This window comes from Ceratotherium simum, chromosome 3, assembly GCF_057802395.1.
Source record: "Ceratotherium simum simum isolate JZ-2026a chromosome 3, ASM5780239v1, whole genome shotgun sequence".
NCBI classification, from domain to species: domain Eukaryota; kingdom Metazoa; phylum Chordata; class Mammalia; order Perissodactyla; family Rhinocerotidae; genus Ceratotherium; species Ceratotherium simum.
Window position 1 is genome coordinate 83,331,508 of NC_141902.1, and position 21,769 is coordinate 83,353,276.

At 38.1% G+C, this 21,769-nt stretch overlaps 1 long non-coding RNA gene across 1 annotated transcript in view; it reads right to left on the reverse strand.

The window, feature by feature from the left end:
• Window positions 1-2,829: 2,829 nt before the first annotated feature.
• Window positions 2,830-21,769, reverse strand: part of LOC147917672 (uncharacterized) — a 134,711-nt gene continuing 115,771 nt past the window's right edge. The window contains exons 2-3 of the long non-coding RNA XR_015551746.1: window positions 14,441-14,534; window positions 2,830-3,139 (exon numbers count right to left, since the gene is read on the reverse strand). This is a non-coding gene — a long non-coding RNA (uncharacterized LOC147917672). The remainder of the gene's footprint in view (window positions 3,140-14,440; window positions 14,535-21,769) is intronic.

Below are 21,769 nucleotides of genomic sequence, written 5' to 3' on the forward strand. Positions count from 1 at the left end.
TGACTAACTGTATTTTCATGACACAAATATGCCATTGATTATTGATGTATCAATTAAAAGCAGCAAAGAAACACTACCACATTAAACACCCATTTATCGATTAAAATATGCTTGTGTTTATTAAAACTAAATATATTTAAATCATAAAATTTTTAAAAAATGCCTTATTAGACTTAGAGTTGTGTTTTCTCTTTTTCATACACAGGCTCAAAATTAAGTAGAAGCGGTATACTCAACTTACCAAAAGTTCTAACTCTCAAGTTTCTGTCTAATGGCTTAGCCCAAAGACTCACTAGATTTCTTAGGCATTATTTTTCAAAGTGGCAGTTGGAATGACTACATAAATCACATGCTAATTTCTTGAATTTTCTAAAATTTATTTGAAATTGAGTTTTGTATCATTGGCAGTAGTTGTCAGGAATATTGGAATCCCAGATACAATACAGGGACATGTTATCTAATAACTCAATGTTCTCCTGCTGTAATCAATTATGTCAGAGTTCTTAGGTCAAAATGAGTCAGTGGAAATAATGATTTTTCCCACAGATATTCACCAAAATACAGGCAACAACAAATATATACAATTTTGAGAATATGGAAAACGGTGGTTTCTGACTTGTAAATAAAAGTTGAACAAATACTCCCAAATTTTTACTAGCTTGCATTTGTCTTTATATGCCAAGTAAATAAGAAAAATGCTTACTGGTTGAGTAGAATGCATCATAACACAACTCATTACCCTAAAGATTTTGATAGGTCACAGATCAAAGAATGTTCTCCAAACTGCCTTAAACAAACATGTTCCATAAAATATTCACATAATTTGCTTAAAACACTGGGGATGCCTTTGTTCTCACATGCAAATACTAAAATGATTTCCTATTTTTAAATTTTTCTTAGCGTATTAAGAAATAAGTTTACCTTATATCACTATTGGATAATGAAAGTATCATCTTCTCCTTACATGCTAACAATAGTTCTGAGGTAAAATTTATAAGAACAAAATGCAACATGGCTGGCAGGATGTTGAAGGATCCCAAGGTCTATTGTGAATCACGCTGGCCTTGTCGAAGGACACCAGCCACAACTTGGGACCATTGCAGCACAAGGAAAATTGCTTATGACAACAATTGCCCATGTTTTCTAGATATTTCTGGAAATGAAAATAAAAACGCTTTAGTTTCTTAATTGGCAAGAGCATAGCTCCTATTGCTCTGTTTTCTCTCACAACCGCCCAACTCAATGTGTTTAAGCCCAATGCTTTTCTTGACTTTACCACGTCCTGAAAACCGTTAGTGTAATTTTCATTTGCCATGACTACTTACAGCCTAGGACTATTTGCAAATTCAGACTGTAGTTAGTAGATGAACTAGATTGAGAAGCTTTGATTATTTCTTTGTACTTGTAGTTGAATAGTTTACTCTTAGATGTGCCCCCATTCATTTCACAGAGACCTGCTAATGTAGTTTGGCAAGCAAATATAAGACATCATGACACAACAAAAACAGGTAGACCTTGAAGTGAGCCTGGCTTACATTTAAATTTTTACTCCATCACTTGTTACGTCGATGAGCTTAGGCCAGTTATAAGGCCTCTCTGGCACTCAAGTTTCCTCATTTGTAAAACAAAGTGGTTCATACTTGTAAATGACTGATTCTAGGCCTGTCCTGGGGTGTCAGCTCAAAAATTTATAGCTGTTGAGTTCTTACAGAAATATAGATCTCTGAGGGGCAGGGAGAATTGGTTACATTCTACTCTCTTTCATCAGGTCACACTTAGATCTTTTTTTTCATTTCTAGGGCCCACTCTTTGAGAAAAAGGGCTTTGATGGATGAACAAATGCATCAGAAGAATGTAAGAAATCAAGATTATGTCCCGTGAGAAGTGGCATGGAGGAGAGAATACATTGAAGGGATTGGCAGTTTTGTAAAATCATTGCAGATCTATAATGTATAAGAAAATTTAGAACTATTCATGTGATCTCAGAAAGCAAGACTGAGACTAGGGTGGGAAAACTCTATACAGGCATATTTGGCTCAGCATAAGGGAGAAACTGGTCATAATCCTACTGCTGAACTAAGGTGTACGACGAGCTACCTCTGTTCAGACGGAAGCTGGATAACTATTTGGTTAAGACACTATGGAGATAGTGGTCTGAATAATAGTAAAGTGAATTAGATTATTTGATATCTAAGGAGCTATCTGATCCTAAGAATCTGTTTTAATGCCACATACGTTACATAACTTAAAATAATAACAATGTTTTCACTTTCAAAAGATAGTGTTCCATCAAGTGCAATGAGGTAGAAGCCACAGGATATCATTACCTCCTTATTCTCCAGTCACCCCCAGGTCCATTTGTCACTTAGCCCTCTCTCCTCTATCACCAAGCCAGTCTAGGTCCTTCACAATCTGGTCCTAACCTGTTTTCCCAGTCTCATATGATGTTTCCTGCTAACTGGCTTTCCTGGCTATAACTACATCAGGCTACTTGTCCATATCAAAAAGGGTCATATCTTCTCTCTCCTCCACACCTCTGCCTATTCATGACCTATATCTAGAAAATTTCCTCTCCTCCCTCAGTCTTCAGAATTGCTCTTCTTGTCAAACCCAGGCAGTGTTTTTAGGTACATGACTGTCTCTCGAGCAATACCGAAAGACCGTTGAGGCCAGGACCATGTCTCCACGCCTGCCATCATGTCATAGTGTCTTGCACATGTGAGATCTTTTGATAAGTATGAGATGTTGATTTACCACAAGCTTTTTATTCAGAATAAATAAAAATTAAAACTTAAACATCGTGGTCTTATATAGAGATTTTCAGCCATAGTCAGTTTGGCTACTCTTCAACCAGATATTGTTAATCAAAATGTAAAGACACAAAGCAATAGAAGACATGCAGCAAGATTGTAAATAAAATATAGATGATGTGAAGGCATTTCAGGCAGCAGATTTACTGTAGATGATGATTTTCTACATTTCCCAGAAAATTGCGACCACAGGCCACTCTGATTGACAGGGTCAGGCTCCAACGTTGAATCTGATTGGAGCTTCTCCTGGCTTTCACAAGGACGCCTGCACTCTTCTAAATTAGACAGGGCCTCTGCTCTCTGTTGGGCACAGCCCAAGCCCACGTTGCCTATTTAAAGAAACGGTGACTTTAGTTAAGATCCAAGACACAGACTTGGAGGACATGGACAAATCACTTTTTCCAACACACTCCCTCCCTGCTGCCTAAGGAAACAAAGGCTTTGGGAGAATTGAATGTGCAACTCAGTCCAACCCTTACACTTTGACAGTCTCTTTGTTGATGATGACATGAATACCCAGCAGGCTGCATCACTGTTTCCAAATTACCTTTTCCAATGTGTTGAAGGCATACTTTCTTTGAGGGTCATAATTGCAATTTGCAAATACTTCCCCAAACGGTCGTATCAGCTTCTGCCTTCCTCAGCTGATCTGAGTTTTATGTAGTGATTCAACCTGCAAACTCAATCCTGCCTTGACCTCCAGTCCCTTCAGGGAGGATGTAAGATCCCTCTTGCCACCTGCTGCTCACTGAGATATCATCTTCCCTTCCTCTTCCAGTAATGTTTCCATCAACTCTGCTGATCCTAGCCTTGCTTTCCTCTTCAGCATACAGCTCCACACTGAAGCTAGAGCCCAATCTTATTTGGTTGCCACCTGATTTTGGTAGCTCCTTCCTCTTGAGTTCCAATCCCAGGTACCAGCCGAGTTTCCCTTGTGAATGGACACACCAAGTGGCAATAACCATCTGCCTTTAAGAGTTGCCACTCCCCAAGGTTGTCTTTTGATAAAGCCTGGGGTCCTTCGTCCCCAGGGCTCTACCACACTAGGGATCCATCAAAGGACACCAATGATTCTAAAGTCTTGCCCTCTTTCTCTTTACCCAGTCATTAAAATTGAATTCTGTGTGACCATAAGGGAAATGAGCCAAGACACTAATGATTTAGTTACTAATGTGTTAATGAAAACACTGGTTGCAAATCTACTATATGACAGATACTGCACTAAACACTAGAAATACAACAATAGGAAGTCAGTTCCTAAGAGAGTCCCTAGAATAAGATAAAGTGTACTTTCCCTTACATATATTTAAATGTTAATAAGCCCTAAAAGACACTTAAAAAATCAAAGTCCTGGAAATCTACAAAGACACTTGGGGAGCAAACTAGGCCTAGCCTCAATCCTGACCTCCTCAGGGAACATCAGAATCATTGAATGAATGGCTTCTGATGTGCTGAAAGTTATGTCTTCAGAAAGTCACATTCCTATTTTTAACAAACTCAAACAAACTAAACTAAAGTATGTTTTTATGTGCACTTGAAAGCAGAGACTCTCTCTTTTAACAGATTGTGTTAAACTAAGAAAAATTAACTCATTTATTTATTTGAATGTTGAGTGCTGTGCTAGGCAGAATAGTGGCCCCCCAAAGATGTCCATGTGCTAACCAGTAAATGTGTTTCATGACAAAGGGATTTTGCAAATATGATTAAATTAAATCTCTTTTAGATGATGAGATTATCCTGGATTATCTTGGTGGGCCCAATGTAATCACAAGGTTCCTTATGGATGAAAGCAGGAGGGTCAGGATCAGAGTCAGAAAGAAGGAGATGTGATGATGAAAGCAGAAGTTTGAGTGGGATGGGGCCATGAGCCAATGATGAGGGAAGCCTCTAGAAGCTATAAAAGGCAAGGAATGGATTTTCCCCTAGAACCCTCAGAAGAACACAGCCTTACCAACCCATTTTAGACTTCTGATCTTCAGAACCATGAAATAATAAACTTGTTTTTTTTTTTCTTGCTGAGGAAGATTCACCCTGAGCTAACATTTGTGCCAATCTTTTTCTATTTTGTACGTGGGTCGCCACCACAGCGTGGCCACCGATGAGGGGTGTATGTCTGTGCCTGGGAACCAAACCCGGGCCACTGAAATGGAGTGCACCAAACTTAACCACTAGGCCACAGGCCAGCCCATAAACTTGTTTTGTTTTAAGTCACTAAGTGTGGTAATTTCTTACAGCAGCAACAGGAAGCTAATACAAGTATACAAAGAGTTTTATCATCAAATATTTAATTTCCATTAGACTTCCAGGAAGGAATTATCAGTATGCACTGAACTGGAAAACATTGCTGATAATTCATACAAAGAAGAAAATCTACAGCTCATCTGAGTTTGAGGTATCCAGGTTATCCATAAATAATGTGATGGAAAATGGCACAATGGCTTGATCATCTCAATCGTTACTCTTGAATCCAGATGAAGAAAATCAGGAGAAAGAGCAAAGGGATTTTGAGGAGAAGCCACACATAGAATGTACCATAGCTACATAGAATTGTGTAATAATCCTTCATAAAAATAGAAACCTCAACAAAATACAACATCACCTGAAACCCTTTGTTTTTCAATTCAGTTACAGGGGATCATTCTATTATTTATAAACTAATGACTTTGAACCGAGTAACATTTTCAGACAAACACACCCAGGCTCATCTCTCAGCCTTAATATCAATGACTGTAAAGTACCACGTGGTCCATAAGTAATTTCCTGAAACTGTTGGTTTAAATAACTTAAAGGAAACTAAATTTGTAAAGGAATAGGTCAGTGGTCAATGTAAATATCAAAAAGTAAAACCAATTTCATAGGGGCAAGGGGGAAAGAGAAAGGGAAGGTGGTCTACAATGGAATTACAGGCATTTCAAACTGCTCCAGGATGCAGCTTCCTTTAATGCAAGTCATTAACAAACCTAAAAGCCATTATCTTGTCTTACTTAACATTTCTGAAATTTGTTACATTGTGGTGAAAATGTTGGTACCATTACTTAAATTTCTGCTTTTCTTTAGGCAAAAAAAAAAAAGAGCAGTAAGGACTGCTCATTGGCGTCATTATCTCCACTTCGATATGCCCTGCGTACCTGATCCACTGCTCTGGTTCAAGACAATTAATCCTAATATCCAGCCCCTCCTGTGGTAATTTCTCATCTTGGCAGGTCTCTTTCTGTAATGACTAAAGGGGAGTGGCCGAGTACCCAAAGCTTGGGCTCAGCCAGATGCGCGATTCCTCCCAGATATGAGCAGCCTGTTCTGGTCTCTCCCTGTCTTTCTTCTGTCTCTTTGTCCTTCTTTCCTTCCCTCTCGTCCTCCTGTCTTTCCTTCTTCCTTTCCCCTTCCTTTCCATCTCTCCTTTCTTTTTTCCTTCATTTCTTTCTTCTTCCCTTCCTTTTTTCCTTCACTCTCTCCCTTCCTCTTCCCTCCCTCCTTGCCTCCCTCCCTGCCTCCCTTCCTTCCTTCCTTCCTTCCTTCCTTCTCCTTTCTTTCTCAGTTCCATAAAAACAGTTTGACTTCAAAACACAAAAATAAAACAAAGCAAGAGTCCCCTCACCCAGGCTTTCAGCACAATGGAGAACTTTAGCTGTAGCCCCCTCTACTGAGTGTAATTAGGTGATTGACAAATGGCAGGTAGCAATGCAAATGGAAATAAGGTCTATTATCATGTCTTCCTTACTCAGAGAAAGAGCTCTAGTGTCCTAATTTTTTCAACCCAATTCCAATTTCATATTTATGAAAAGCTAGTCTCCGCCACTCCCAGCAATCTGCTTATTGAACATACTTTTCTGCAAGCATAATTATATCCCCCATCCCTTGATATTGCATCCTTTTATTTCATTTTCCTCTTCCTCTCCTGCTGTGCTGACTGCCATCACAACACTTCATGCTCTGACCAAGAGAATAGGTCATTGATTTTTTTTCCAAAGCCAGTACCACTCTGTGAATTGGTCTTGATCCCCAGAGACAGTGAGCGTCAGAGAGAGAGAGAAGTGGAGAGAGCTTGATAACACAGCCATAGGACACTGGGTCAAAGATCCTCATCCACACTCCAGTGTGGCTACATTGTGTTTTCTCCCTCCCCTGACACTATCTACGCTAATGACAGACGCTACTGTGTGAGTGCTTATACTAGAAATTGGATGTCATTTCTGTGTGGGCATATGATTATCATATGTACACATGAGCTTTAGCCAAGCTCTGCATTTGGAAAGCAGTGAGGAACAAGGACAATATCCATTAGTCTATAGTTTTGGATTAGTTTTTTACCCGCTTAGACAGACTGCACATCATTTATTTACATTTGAGATAGTTTGGACAGATTGAATATTTACTGATGACTTTGCAAACCAATCCTTTCTGACTCTACATACTACCCCTGATTTGAAGGTACCAATGAGGACAGGCTGCTGAGTACTGACTAGGTTTAGTAGACACTGCTTCTCTCCTCTGTTTCCATGATTCCAAGATTTGGCTTATAATTCTCCCTAGAATTGTACTAGCAGAGAAACAGTCAATTAATTATCGAGTGAGAGCCTATTCCATGCCAAGCTCTTATCTAGGTACAAGGAATACTGTGATGAGCAAAGCAAAGAGCATTGTTTTTCCAGTAAATGGGGAGTGGGTGCAAAAAAGATCATTTTACTTCACAATTTTAATTGAATTCTATGTGAACTTGATTTGGCTGATATCTCCAAATAATCACTTTGGTTTGACTTGCATGTGAAGGAAATACTTTGAGTATATTTAGGACTTGGTTTAATATTTTTATCCTTCTGAGTATATTTTGAGTGTATGTATCTATGTGCTCTTTTCTTATGTGTCAAAACACTGGGAACTTGTTATTTCTATTACAGAAATTAGATTATGCAAAGGAAACCATTTCCAGATATTTTGTGAGAAACCTACTACCATTGTAGAGAAATCATTGGATTCACAGTCTCCCCTGTTGTGTCTATGTGATTGCTTTTGTTTTGTTTATTGCTGTTTGTTTGGTTGGTTTTGTTTTTGATCCCCGTAAAAACCAGCATCATCTGAAAGGTATTTTTTCCAAGAACTAATCATATATTCATACTATGCACCAGCTTGTCTTCAATTAATATGATGACATCCTTGCCTCCTTCCCTGAAAAAAGTGCTTTTTGTGAGGTGTCTAAGTCTCCAATACATTAAGGATGCCATACACAAAGAAATATGACTTTCAGAATTATTCTGACATTATGAACGTGAACTATTTTACATATATATAACATCTTTTCCTTCTACCTCAAACTTCCTTATCTTTTCCCAAGTTTGTCAAGGTAAATATCCATTAATATCTAAGTATTTCTTGGAAAAGAGATGCCTAATTCCCCTGGTTCTTATGCCCAATATGAATTTTCATGACTAAAAAAAAATAAATCTTTTTTTGTTTATAATATTTTACTACTATATTAAACACTTTTAACATAGGTTTTCTCCATTACAAAAGATAATTCTCCATTTACCTTTAACTTATATACTTTTTTGAAAACATAAGAGTTAGTTGAATACTTTTATTTGGCCATCTAATTTTCTGCCCATGTGATTTCAATTCCTCATATCTTAGGCTAAAAATTCTTGAATGCTGAAAGTCATACCATAAATTTTGAAATTATATATTTAATAAATTTAATAGAATATTATAATGATTTTATACGAGATGATATGGCAAACTCTTGATAATGTAGATCACAGACTAAATAGGTAAAAAGCAGTTATTTTATCATTCATAAATTGCCAAAACTTGGAAGCAACCATGGCATCCTTCAGTAGATGAATGGATAAATAAACTATGATACATCCGTACAATGGAATATTAGTCAGCACTAAAAAAGAAATAAGCTATCAAGCAACAAAAAGACATGGAGAACCTTAAATACATATTTAAGTGACCATGAAAGATATCTAAGTGAAAGATAGTCTGTATGATTTCAACTCTGTGACATTCTGGAAAAGGCAAAACTATGGAAACAGTACAAAGATCAGTGGTTGCTGGAGGTTAGGGGCTAGGTAGAGAGAGATGATTGGGTGGAGTAAAGGGTATTTTTAGGGCAGTGAAACTATTCTGTATTATACTGTAATGGAAAAACATGTCATTATACATTTGTGAAAACTCACAAAACCATATACAAAACAAAGAGTGATCTCTAATTAAGCTTTGGACATGAGTTAATAATAATATGTCAACGTTGCTTCATCAGTTGTGACAAACGTACCACACAGTGTGTGATATTGATAACAGGGGAAACTATGTGTTGAGGGAGAGGGAATGTGTAGGCACTCTCTGTACTTTCTGCTCAATTTTTCTGTGAACCTCAAATTGCTCTAAAAAATAAAGTCTACCGATAAAATAAAAAAGCAGTTCCTGATATCTGATACAGGAAAGCACCATGGTATTGTACTTACTGGTTGCATAAACTTGGAAAATTATTTCACATATCACATCTGTAAAATGAAGATAAGAACCAACTCACAGAGTTGCTACGATGTTTGAATGACTCTATTAATGTCAAATCGTTAGCATGAGCTAGGCTGTGAGATAGAGTAAAATATCGATAAATATTAGTTATTCCTGTCCTTGAAATTCATATATACTCAAATAGCATCAAAAACAGATTCCCCCAACATCAAAGCTTTCCTAATAAGTACACAGTGCCTTTTGTGCTGTTCAAGAGTCAGCATTTGATTTCATTGTAAAACAACAATGGCACATGCATCCTCCTGAAAAAAGAGGATGAGAGGCACAATTTTTGCTTTGATTTTATTTCAGAAAATTCACTATGTCAAAAGCTGGTTGGACATTGTAGGGCAGCAGAATTTACTAACCCAAAATATGTCTCTTTGACGTGATTATTTTTAAGAACAAAAGACTCAGGAAGAAACATTGACCTCCCCCCTAACTTCCCAAAGTCATTTAAGACAGAAGGCCTATTCTGGGAAGGAGCTAATACCATAGGTAACTATAGTATAATATTAACTAGGTGTGGTAGACAGGGATAAACGTAGGAAGGCCCATTTGATCAAAATCCTCCCCTCCATGTCCCATTGTCTCTACATGCCATGGCAAACATTTCTTTACTAAACATTTACTTTTCCGTCTCCCTGTGAATTGCCTTCCTCCCTTTTGAATTCCAAAACCACTACCCAACATCCTCCTTTGTCTTTAGCTGAAGATGGTATTTAAAGTGGTGGCTTATTTGCCATTTTGGTGAATTACTCAGTTTTCCTGGGTTTCTCCCAAGTATACATGTTATTAAACTTTGATTTTCTCCTGTTATTCTTTCTCATGTCAATTTAATTGTTAGGCCAACCAGAAGAACCTAGAGGGTAGAGGAATATTTCTTTCTCCCCTATAACATAGTCCTGTTATTTTTAGCACTGTTGTTTGAAAAAAAAATTGTCCAATTGTCCACTATTTTGTGTGTCAGGGAGTCTATTGACACCTTAATACGATCTTATCTTAAGTTCAATCCCGGCACCTTCGTTAATGCCGAATTCTGTTGAGATGCCCAGAAGCAATAAAAAGCAAAATGTAATCCACTATAATTCATTAAGAGCCATAAGGAAAGTACTCTTCATTGAATGCCTTAATCTACATTTGAAGAGCAGTTTGAATTAAATGATTTCATTATACAGAAAGTATGCCCCATTTGACTTGGATCAATGTTTTTAGTGTTATTTTTTTGTTGTTTTTTAAATGTACCAGAAACAACAGAGGCTATCCTAGGTAGGTGCTCAGAACCACATCCTCCTTCCCACTTCAATCTTGATCCACCTTACCTCATCTGTTTCCTTCTTCTCTAACTTCAACCTCAAATCTTTGTTTCTGATATTTCCTTCTCTGCTTTCCGCTCCAAGGATCTTTTTGAATTCTGCTGGGATATAAAACTTGGTGTCCAACTCAACTGTCAGCCCAGTTCAGCTCATTTCTGCACACACCACTGGGTTTCTGTCCAATGCACTAAGCTAACTATGCCTTCACTCTCCCTGTTAAAACTAGTCCTGAGGGATGTCACCCACCTGGTCCCATGCCCAGCAGAGGGACTTTTTCTTCCGTTCTTTTATAAGCTTTGATTTATATTTATTTATTTATTTTTAAAGCGCTTGTGTTTGAAATCTGTGGTCTAAGACACATGATGATAAAAATTCTAAGGTCTGTCGGCTGTCAATATTTACACTTTGGTCCTACAGACAAGTGTTTATCTCCTAGTGTGTCTGGTACATCCAGTTAAGCAATCGTTTCATGTGAAATTGTGGCAGTTTATCACCAGCCTTCTTAAGGGAAGCTTGCATGATAACAGACTTTCCAAAATGTCTTTTGGTGTTCATCAGTTCAGTACATTATTTCATAAAAGCTTTTGAACATCTGTCATCATACCTGAGCAAGCTTAATAGTAATACTTTCTTCTTGCTCCATTGACTACCTGCTGCTCATGAATACAACATATTTTCCCCCTTTTTCTATATGTCTTTGTCTTAACCTAAGTATGGACCTTTAAGGAGCCCCTCCTCCCTTTTTAATTCAATTTCTTTTGGCCCAAGTCTCACCCTAACTAATCCTTCAGGAATGATTCATGTCCCTTTTGACAGATTTTTTTTTTTTTTCCAGTCAGGGTTAATTACAGTTATTTTTTTTCCTTTTGCTGAAAATTCCTGATACTGGGTAATATCAAGAATAAACAATAAACAGGGTTGGTTCAAAGTGAGAGGTGACCTGATCTTCTCAGAGAAGATTAAAAGTGATCTCTTTTCTTTGAACAAAGTGGGCACTTGGGGGGAACTTCACAATACAGTCCACAGGCCTAGAAATAAGGCAATACATTTTGAGTTATAAACATTCCTTTCCAGTGAGACTTCGAGAAGAATATTATTACCTTTTTAAATCAAAACTTAACCAGGCTTGAGTTTGCAAAGAGGAAAACCAAACTCTTATAGAAAAGAATCAATTCTGTGGTGTCCCACGTAGCCATATTTGCAATTTGAAATGAGTTACTGTGACTTCATTGTAGCTCTTCCTGAAAACCCTTGAACTGTTGTGGTTAAAAAGGCTGTGTATGTTTAAGGGACTAAAAATCAAGAAACATGTATTTGCATGGGATATTTTGTTATGTATTCCTTTGGTTCAGCTAAGGATGATTGTCTTTGTTTTCTCAACATTTATTTATACATGTTTATTAAGTTTTAGCTCCATTCAATAAACACCAAGCATCCATTGGGGGGGAAAAAATGCTAGACTAACCTTTGGAGTAATATTCAGTCATGTGACACGTAATGATGTTTTGATCAATGATGGACCGCATGTACAACAGTGGTCCCATAAGATTAGTACCATATAGCCTAAGTGTGTAGTAGGCTATAGTTTAGGTTTGCGTAAGTACTGTAGGGGAGAAAAAATTTTCCTCTACCCTTATAGCTTCTTCTGGTTGGTCTAAGAATTAAATTGACGTGAGATAGATTAACAGGAAAAAACATACAAAAGTTGAGTAACATGTATACATGGGAGAAACCCAGGAAAACTGAGTAACTCGCCCAAATGGCTGAAGCCCTCACCATAAATACCATCCTCACCTAAAGCCAAAAGAAGATGTTGGGGATGGGGAGAGTCAGGGACTTCAAAGGGAAAGAAGACAATTCACAGGTAGGTGAAAAGGAGCAAATTTTTGGAAAACCAGTGTTTGGTTGGCTACTCAGAAACAGGAGAACACAAAGGGAGCCCTACAAATAGGTTTTTCTACGTTCCTCCCTGTCTACCACCTCGTTCATGTTATGCTAATGTGATAGCTTGCTTCCTGAGACAGTTTATTTTATCTGAATCCTTTTAGGCAGCTAAGGGGAAGGTAACAAGAAAAACTTTCTTAGTCTTTTGTTTCTTAAAAATAGTCAGCCTAAAATAATCCTCATGTTAAAGAGACACAGTTTGGAGCTGCAAATTTTGTTCCCCTTCAGTACACTCTATGATGTTTGCACAATGTCGAAAACGTCTAATGATGCATTTATCAGAACGTAACTGCCTTTAAGCAATGCGTGACTGTATATAAACATTTTATAGATTCATGCTAAGGATAACCTAAGAAGTTAACGGAGTCTATTTATTGAGAGTTTACTCATATTAAAACACTATGCTTATTTCCTCTGACAAAATAACATATGCATTATTGTAATCTCTGTCTTATTTACAGATGAGGAAACTGAGGTTCAAAGTGTCTGGGTGACTTGCCCAAGATTACTCAGTCAATCGGTGGTAGAGCTCCAAAGAAAACAATCTTGCTAAAGCTGATGGATAATGAGCCCCTAAGCTATATCACGAGGACTCTCACTGCCCAAAGGACCAGAGGCAGAGAGGACTGTGACAGCAGCCTTTGGCAGCCTGAGGAAAGAGGAGAAGGAACCCTCTAAGACTGGCTCCTCTTCCATGGCTTGCTTTTGGAGAATCCCAGTTAGAAGTGGTGGCATGGGCCTTGGTCAGGGCCCTGGCAGTCACCTATTTCCCACGCTGACAGCGGCTCCTCTAAGGTGCAGGTTGCTTGGAGGTGGTAAATTGCTGTGGCAGTGGGAGCCTGAGTTTCTATAAGATCCTCTGTCCCACTACCTGCCTCATCTCCGTGTGGGCCAAAGCAACCCTGAAATCCTGTTCCTTCTTTGAGGGTTAATGCTTTACCCAAGTGAGATGCTAGAGAAATAGAGGGCCCAAACTGTGACCAGCCTACACCATCCAGAAATGAACATGCTGATCGCCTTGAACACTCAGACTAAGTCCCCTCCACCCACATTCTCACAGAGTGCCCCTGCCTTGCCGTGCCTGGGCCCCCCATTTTGAGTGCATGGAATGGGGTCAGAGTGAGGTTGTGTGGCATGCCCTGCAGGCCACCTTCTATCTTCTGCTTCTATGTATATGAAATCCCTGAGATACACTTCTCCAAGAGTTAGCAGGGGTGAGTCTCTTTCACGATAACTGTAGCGTGAGAAGGCATCTATGTCCAGCGATCACATGGAAGTCAAGAAATCTAATTTATAAATAGAGACACTGATTGATAATTGCTGTGTGGTAAGTAGTTACCGGTTTCTTAGAATCATGTGATCATTTAAATCATTATTTAAAATTTTAAAGTAAATATTTTTATTTCTATCACTTAAAACACTAAATATAAATATTTATAAACATAAATGTGTTTATAAGAATTGAGTGCATACCTGAGTTTGCTTCAGGGACAGTTTTTTGGCAGAATTTGCTTATACCTTTAGAAACCAGTACTTAATAAAAGCCACCTGCATATTGCTCTCTTGTGGGTTTGGTCTGATCTTATAGTTAGGAAGTGTTGTATCTGACAAGAATAAGGTTTTTAATTGTGTTTACAAAGAAATGTACAAACAAATGAAAAATGTGTATAAGAATTTTATTAAACATGTCCCAGATCTGTAAGAAAATGGATATTACCCTAGGTACAACGAGTGAGCACCACATCTCCATCATTTAAGCAAAATATGAATTCCATCTATAAGATGCTGGAATAATCAGTTAGAAGATGAAAGCACATAGAATTAACACCTTACTTGCCCCATCATTTAACCTACCTGTGAGCAACTTCTGAATCTCAGACCATCTCTTCCTCTGCCGGGCATGAGAATCCTCAACTTTTCTCCATTCCTTCTCCCAGACTTCAATAACCTGTGGGGAAAAAGGAAAAAGGAAAAAAATATGGAAAGAGCCCAACATATTTCAAAAGGTTGTGATGCTCAATTGAAATCACGTATACAGAGTACTTTGCAAACTGGAAAGTGTCATAAAGGTATAGATTATTTCCATTACTAAATTATCCTAACTACAACTAGAAAAATAGAGATTAAGTAAACGTTGTAAAATAACAATCATTTATAAAAGGAAAAGATTCCACAGTGTCTGCTTAGAATTAAAGGTCTGGACCAATAGGGTTTTATTTATTGTAGGCAGGGAATTTTATCTAGAACAAAGGAAGCTTAATTAGCATCTTGTAGGTCTTTATTGTGAATGATAATGTTGTCACTAAAGGTTTTGTTCTACAAGGTTTCACCATCTTTGAGGGGCAATTTTTTGGAGATGGTATTGACATTTCTCTATATAGTATTGAAGAGTCCACATTGATTATATAAGGCAATTGATCAGTGATAGCACCTTACAAGCCTCTACTACTAGGCCCACTAATAAAGCAGCAAGCTCCGTGCTGTCGGTCCTTCCACATAGACTATCAACAAGAACAGTTGTCTTTGATTTTAGAAGTACACATTCCAATTTCTGAAGCTCTGGGAGATGGACAAAGGTATATTTTACCCTTTTTAAGTCTCCCGATATGGGCTTAACCAGAAACATAATTCTCAGATACTAACTCTTAATATATGACATAGCCTCATCCAACCTTTCAAATGTTTCCTCTTTTCCATCGTACAGTTTTATTGTATTTTAATGGTGATGAGAGATATACTGTCCTAAGAGAATATATTTTCGTTTTTTGTCATATAAAACTCTGGCTCTAGTATCTAGATGTTAAACACATCTGTTAATAGACCAAAGATTGACCCTCTCTCTCGGACTCTCTCTCTTTTCCTAACCTGATAGCTGACAAATTTTGAAACAAAAATGTACTCAATAGTGAATGTATTTTTATTTTGATTTTTTTCTTTTATCCATATAGGTAACAGGTCACACAAATATACACACTTGTGAATACACGATAGTGCTTAATAAACGTATTCCTCTGTGGAAGGAGAGGAGGAACCCAGGCTTATTCATCGTTAAGAAGACCAACTGAGAAGCAAAAGGCCCTTCTGTTTAATGGGACCTTGCCGTCTTGCTTTGATCTGTATGGCTGCAGCTGTTGAACTGATGGCTTCTATTCCTGGTACTTCCTTTGTACCATTTTTTTTCCCTAAGGAGTATCTCTAACAGATTTTAGTAGGATCGCCTCCATTCAATTTTAGTGGTGCCATTCCCACTCTGTCAGAGACAGAGCAGCCTTATTAATCACACTCAGGACCACTACTACCAACAATCCATCACCATAGCTGACCGAATGCATCATATACGGTAACTAGAACATTCACTCTGAGACCTGATGATTTGTCCTGGCCCCGCGTCCCGTAGCACAAAGCAAACAAAAACCACTGGTTATGCCTGTACTTTCTCATCTTTTACTCTTCTTTTTCTTCTTCCTTTTTTTTTTTGTGACAGCTCAAAGCTCATCGACTGTAAAAGACATTTTCCCTTTAAAAAATGCTTACTCGATGTTATCTCCTTCATGCTCTCCGTTGAGCTCATCTGGCGAAGGGTCATCACACACTCCCTTTGTGATAATGTCAGCAAGTCAATATAGTGAATTGGTGATTCTGGTTTCTAGCTGAATTTTGACAATCTGCTTTTGACTTTTCTTACAGTATTGAACCAGACACCGTGGACAACACCCTGTGTTTACTTGCTGAGGTGACTCTGCCATTTCACTGTAGGTTTTCCTTTTTTTGTGGAGAGGCTGTACAGGAGAGGTAGATGGGGAAAGGAATTAGCTTCACACCATCAGAATATCTTATTAGAATACATGAACCCTACACGTTGACCATGGGAATATCAATGTGAGGCCAATGATGACAATGTGTTTGGTGCAATAACATTGTAATAATGGTGCATATGCCAAATAAATAATACTTTAAATAATCACTATTTATTGAGCATCTAGTTTTTGCCAGATACTATGCTGAGTATTTTATTTTGATTATTTTATTTGCACTTTCGTATTTTATGCATGTTCCAACCTTGTATGGGTGGCACGATTTTCTTCATCTTACAACTGAGGAAACTGAGAGACTAGAACAGATTAAGGAACTTGGTCAAAAATACACAGCCCAAAATAAAAGAGCCAGACTGACATCCAAGGTCTGTCTGCCACCAAAACCTGTGATCACCACCAACACTGCACGCTAAGTTGACTTATACACACAGTGAGAATTCGGCAAAAGATAAACTATACTTTTATTATCATTCCACCAATATCATCCAAAGAACCACAGAATTTAGGAGCATAATTTTAGTAAATACTTTTCAACGTGTCTGTCCAGGTCTCCACCCACCGCAAACACTCTCTCAGCCTCTCCTACATCTGTGTGAACTAGCAGCCATATTTGTGGGATACAGCCCTGCTCTGCATGCCCCGGGCCAAAGCTGACTAGTTCAGGGATTTCCAGCAGGGTCAACCTGGCTGGACTAATCAGATGAGCTGTCTGGATTTTTGGAATGGAATGCAGAGAAAACTAGGTAGTCCCCAGTGTGGCTGGTGGTAAGAAACATACAATTGGGAAATTGTGGGTTAGTCATCTTCCACTATGAGGGCTGAGAAGCAAGAAGCAGCGACAGCCAGGTTGCCCAGACTGAAGAAAGAAGTATATGCAGACAACTGAGAGACAAGCCAGAGGAAGAGCAGATTATTGGGTTTGCTAATTCCCAGCGGCGATCCGTTCTCAGGCCCTGCAGCATGCGTCTTTGAGATTCTCTGAGACCCCTTGATTTCTACATTGAGTATTCAGTGGTCATACCCACAACTGTCACTTTTATTAATGCTGGCTTAAGTCAGTTCCAAATCCTTGAAACCAAACGAGGCTCACCTAGTGCATAAATTGTCTTTACTTTTCTTCATCCACTCAGATACAATTTATGAGACCTGGGGACCGGTATGCATGATGGTAAGGCTACCTGGGCTCCCCATGTACATATTTCCCTGGTAGAATAGAAAAACCATCCTTCTATATTACACACTGTATTTACTAGGCAGGAGTAATACCCTAATGTTTCCAGAAACAGAAAACCACCTCCTGGTCCCCAAAGACTTCAGCTTACATTGAACACTGTAGCAGATGTGTTGGTTATTTTACAATCTTTCCATCCTGCGGGACAAAGCTATATATCCAGTGTCCCATATCTCCCAAGAAATGATATTGCCCAAGGGTCTAAAGTTTCTGTATGTTTGTTGCCTCTCTCTCTGCAATCCCAAAGGGTCAAATCAGAAATGCCACATTCTGACATTCAAAATGTGTGATTTTATTAGAAAAGAAATATTTCACACAAAATATCTACCAAAAACTTTTTTTTTTTCATTTGCTCAATAACAGAGGAAAGAATTATCTTCTAAAAAAGTTAAAGTAATGTTATTTTTCTTCTCAGGCATCAGAAATGAATCTTTCCAGTAGATTTCACTACCTCCTGTCATCATTTTTTGCTTCATACTACTTGGCATGCCTTGAATACATCAAATGTTTTTAGGCCCCTGAGATCAAAAGCACCCTCCCTTCTTTGTTGTGTAATAAAATCTTAATCATCTTTTGAAACTCAGGTCAAATACCTCCTCTTTCTTGCAGCCCTCCCTGATAAATTCTCGTGTCCAAAGCTTAGTGTTTGCATTTCCATTGAACAGTTAGGCGACGTGCTCTGTATCACAGGCAAAAGCTTATGCGCCTACATCCTCCAGGAAAATTTTTTTGACACAGACTATGTCTAAATTATTTTCAATTGAATATTACAATGCCTAGTAAATTGGCCAATTTTATAGAATAGAATTTTAACAGAAGTTTGTTGAATTTAAATAAACATAAGTACAGTCCACATTTTTTAAACAGAAACCTTTAGAGGAAGTGTATTTTGAATTTAGACTATTTCTGACTTTAGAAGGGTAGTATGGTACACTCTGCTAGGCTTAGGGCTCTCCCCTGTATTAAATACACTAATATTTCAGGCCTTGGTGTATAACAATATTCTTAGTAAGTGGAATATGTAAAGATCAAAAGTTGCCCCAGTTAGGTTCACAGCTTCATAGTTTTACGAAAACCAAAAAAAAAAAATAAACGAACAAATGCTCTCACAACTTTTGAGGCTCAGAGTTGTCTGGATTTTAGAATTACAAAGAAAAGATTGTGGACTTGGAAATCCATAACAACTTTCTAAGGAAATTAATAAAACTTACCCCATGTTATATAAGGCCTTTTGAGACGAAACTTTTCAGTCCATGGAACTATTAAAACTTCGGTTATGACATATTTCAGTTTGCTCCAGATACTTTTATTTTATTTATTTTTTTGGTGAGGAAGATCGGCCCTGAGCTAACATCTGCCAATCCTCCTCTTTTTTGCTGAGGAAGACTGGCCCTGGGCTAACATTCATGTCCATCTTCCTCCACTTTATATGGGACACCGCCATAGCATGGCTTGCCAAGCAGTGCATCTGTGTGTGCCTGGGTTCCGAACCGGCGAACCCAGGGCCGCTGCAGTGGAACGCACGCACTTAACCCCTTGTGCCACTGGGCCGGCCCCTCCACATACTTTTAGATTGCACTTTTGTTATCCAGGGTAATTATGACAGAGCCTCATTCACTTTCACAGTTCTCCAGATGTGGAAGATCAATTATATGGTCACCCTAATTATAGTAAACATTTGTTCAGAGCTTAATCCACACTGTTCTTAAGTACTTTGCAGGTCCTTCTCATTTAATCCTCACCATAGCCCAATGAGACAGGTATTATTTCCATATTTATGAAAATAGAGAAGTTAATTGACTTGTCCAAGTTCTCATGGCTAAAATTAGGGGAGCTCAGATTTCAATTTAGATAGAAGGGTTCCATCCCCCCACCTCGGAGTCCCAAGTCTTAACAGCAACACAGTGTAGACATCTCCTCAACTGAATTGCTTAACTGTCTTTAAGGTAGAGTGTTAGATTGGTAGTGTTGGATATTTTATTTTAAATCCCATTGCTGTATGAATTATCCTTCCAAATTTATAGACCTATGCTTTAATTGATTTCCAGATAATTTGCAAACTCCTAAGAGCCATATAGACTTAGAAAGTGAAAATGTGGCTTATCTAAATGAACAAATTGCTCTTTAAATATATTTAATATAAGAAACTATTACACATAATCAAACGCATTTTTATAAATGGTAACATATAATCCATTGGATTTTATTTATTAGAGAGAGATAAAAAGAAATTGAGGGGCCATTGACATTTTCACTTTTCATGGATTTTTTTCATAAAGAATAAAGAAAAATTATCTTAATTGAAATTATTTAGTGTATTAGTTTCCTAGGGCTACCTACTGTAACAAAGTATCACAAACTTGGTGGCTTAAAACAACAGAAATTTATTCTCTTGCAGTTTTGAAGGCCAGAAGTTCAAGATCAAGTTGTGGGCAGGGTGGGCTCCGTCTGGAGCCTTTGTGGGAAAATCTGTCCCATGTCTCTCCCAGTTTCTGGCGGCACTGGTAATCCTTGATGTTCCTAGGCTTGCATTCACATCTGCTTCCATTGTAGCATGGCACACATGTCACATGTTTCCCAGTGAAGCCAAATATGTAGTTAATCAGAATCCTTCATTTTTAACAATTCTTGTACTTCGTAGCTTTAAAAATATTTACTCTTAATAAAGTGGCTTCTTGTCAGACTCTATAGACCTGATAAAGAAAAATATTCTTCAAATAGACAAGGATTCACTGAAATATTTTACTCGCTGGAATCATTTCCTTTGAGTAAAATGAAGGAAAGCTCTGAATGGGTTAAAAAAAAACATATATCTATGTATATCGTATAAAAATATGTATATTATATAAAGTGTATATGTATATTATATTTTATATATATATATATATTTGGAGTGTGGGCATGGTGATGATAAAAACACCACATTAGCACCTACAGTGTTATATGCCCCCCCCCATCAGAACTGGGCCTTCACTTGCACAGTGCACACCCGAGACTCCTGGCCCTGGTGATGAAGATTGAGGCTGAGGCATTGTAGGCTTTTGCGGCCAGATGCAAAATGTTTTTGGTAACAAAATGAATTAATTTTACCACGACTATTGTACAATTTGTCACCCTCCATTTAAATGAACCTATTTTTACATGTTTTTCCTTGACTCTTTCTCTTTAATAGATTATTTCAAAATTTCACAAAGGATGTTTTACAAGAAGTAACAAAGATAAAAATCCTGACTCCTTTGCTTCACTCAAAATTATACGAATTCAATTATATGTGGTACAAATAACACTAAATTTTCTTTAGTTCTCTGAACTGTATTTAGTGGGCGTACATCCATGAGGATTAGCTTTCAGGTAAACACATAGGTGTTATTCTGTTATTATTTTCTAAGGCTCACATTCCTCATATATTTCTTTTAGTGTGACGTTGAAAGTAGGGCATTCATTGCGTGACACTTAGCAATGGTTCTTATGTGTTTAAAATTCATTGATTAAGAAAATAATAAATTCTGAAGTCAAGAGTAAGCCTGGGGGCCGGCCCCGTGGCTTAGTGGTTAAGTGCGTGCGCTCTGCTACTGGCGGCCCAGGTTCGGATCCCGGGCACACACCTACGCACTGCTTCTCCGGCCATGCTGAGGCCACGTCCCACATACAGCAACTAGAAGGATGTGCAACAATGACATACAACTATCTACCGGGGCTTTGGGGAAAAAAAGGAGGAGGATTGGCAATAGATGTTAGCTCAGAGCTGGTCTTCCTCACCAAAAAAATAAAGAGGAGGATTAGCATGGATGTTAGCTCAGGGCTGATCTTCCTCACAAAAAAAAAAAAAAAGAGAGAGAGTAAGCCTGATGTTTGTACCAATGTATTTCTTCAGCAAGCACTAGAACACTGCTTGAGCTTATAAAATTACTCACTGTCATTTATCTTTCTCTATTTACCCAAATTCACGAGTGCATCCTTGTCCTACCCCTGTAGCGGAAGAACCTTGGGACTCATCTTGAAGTACCTTATTTAGACAATTCCATTCAGGACCTGCGTAGGAGCCGAGGTCCCAGAAACAATGTAACCCCTGCCCTGTGGTAAGTGGGCGTTTATATTCCTTCTGTGGATGGAGAAATGAACATGAGGAGCAGCCTT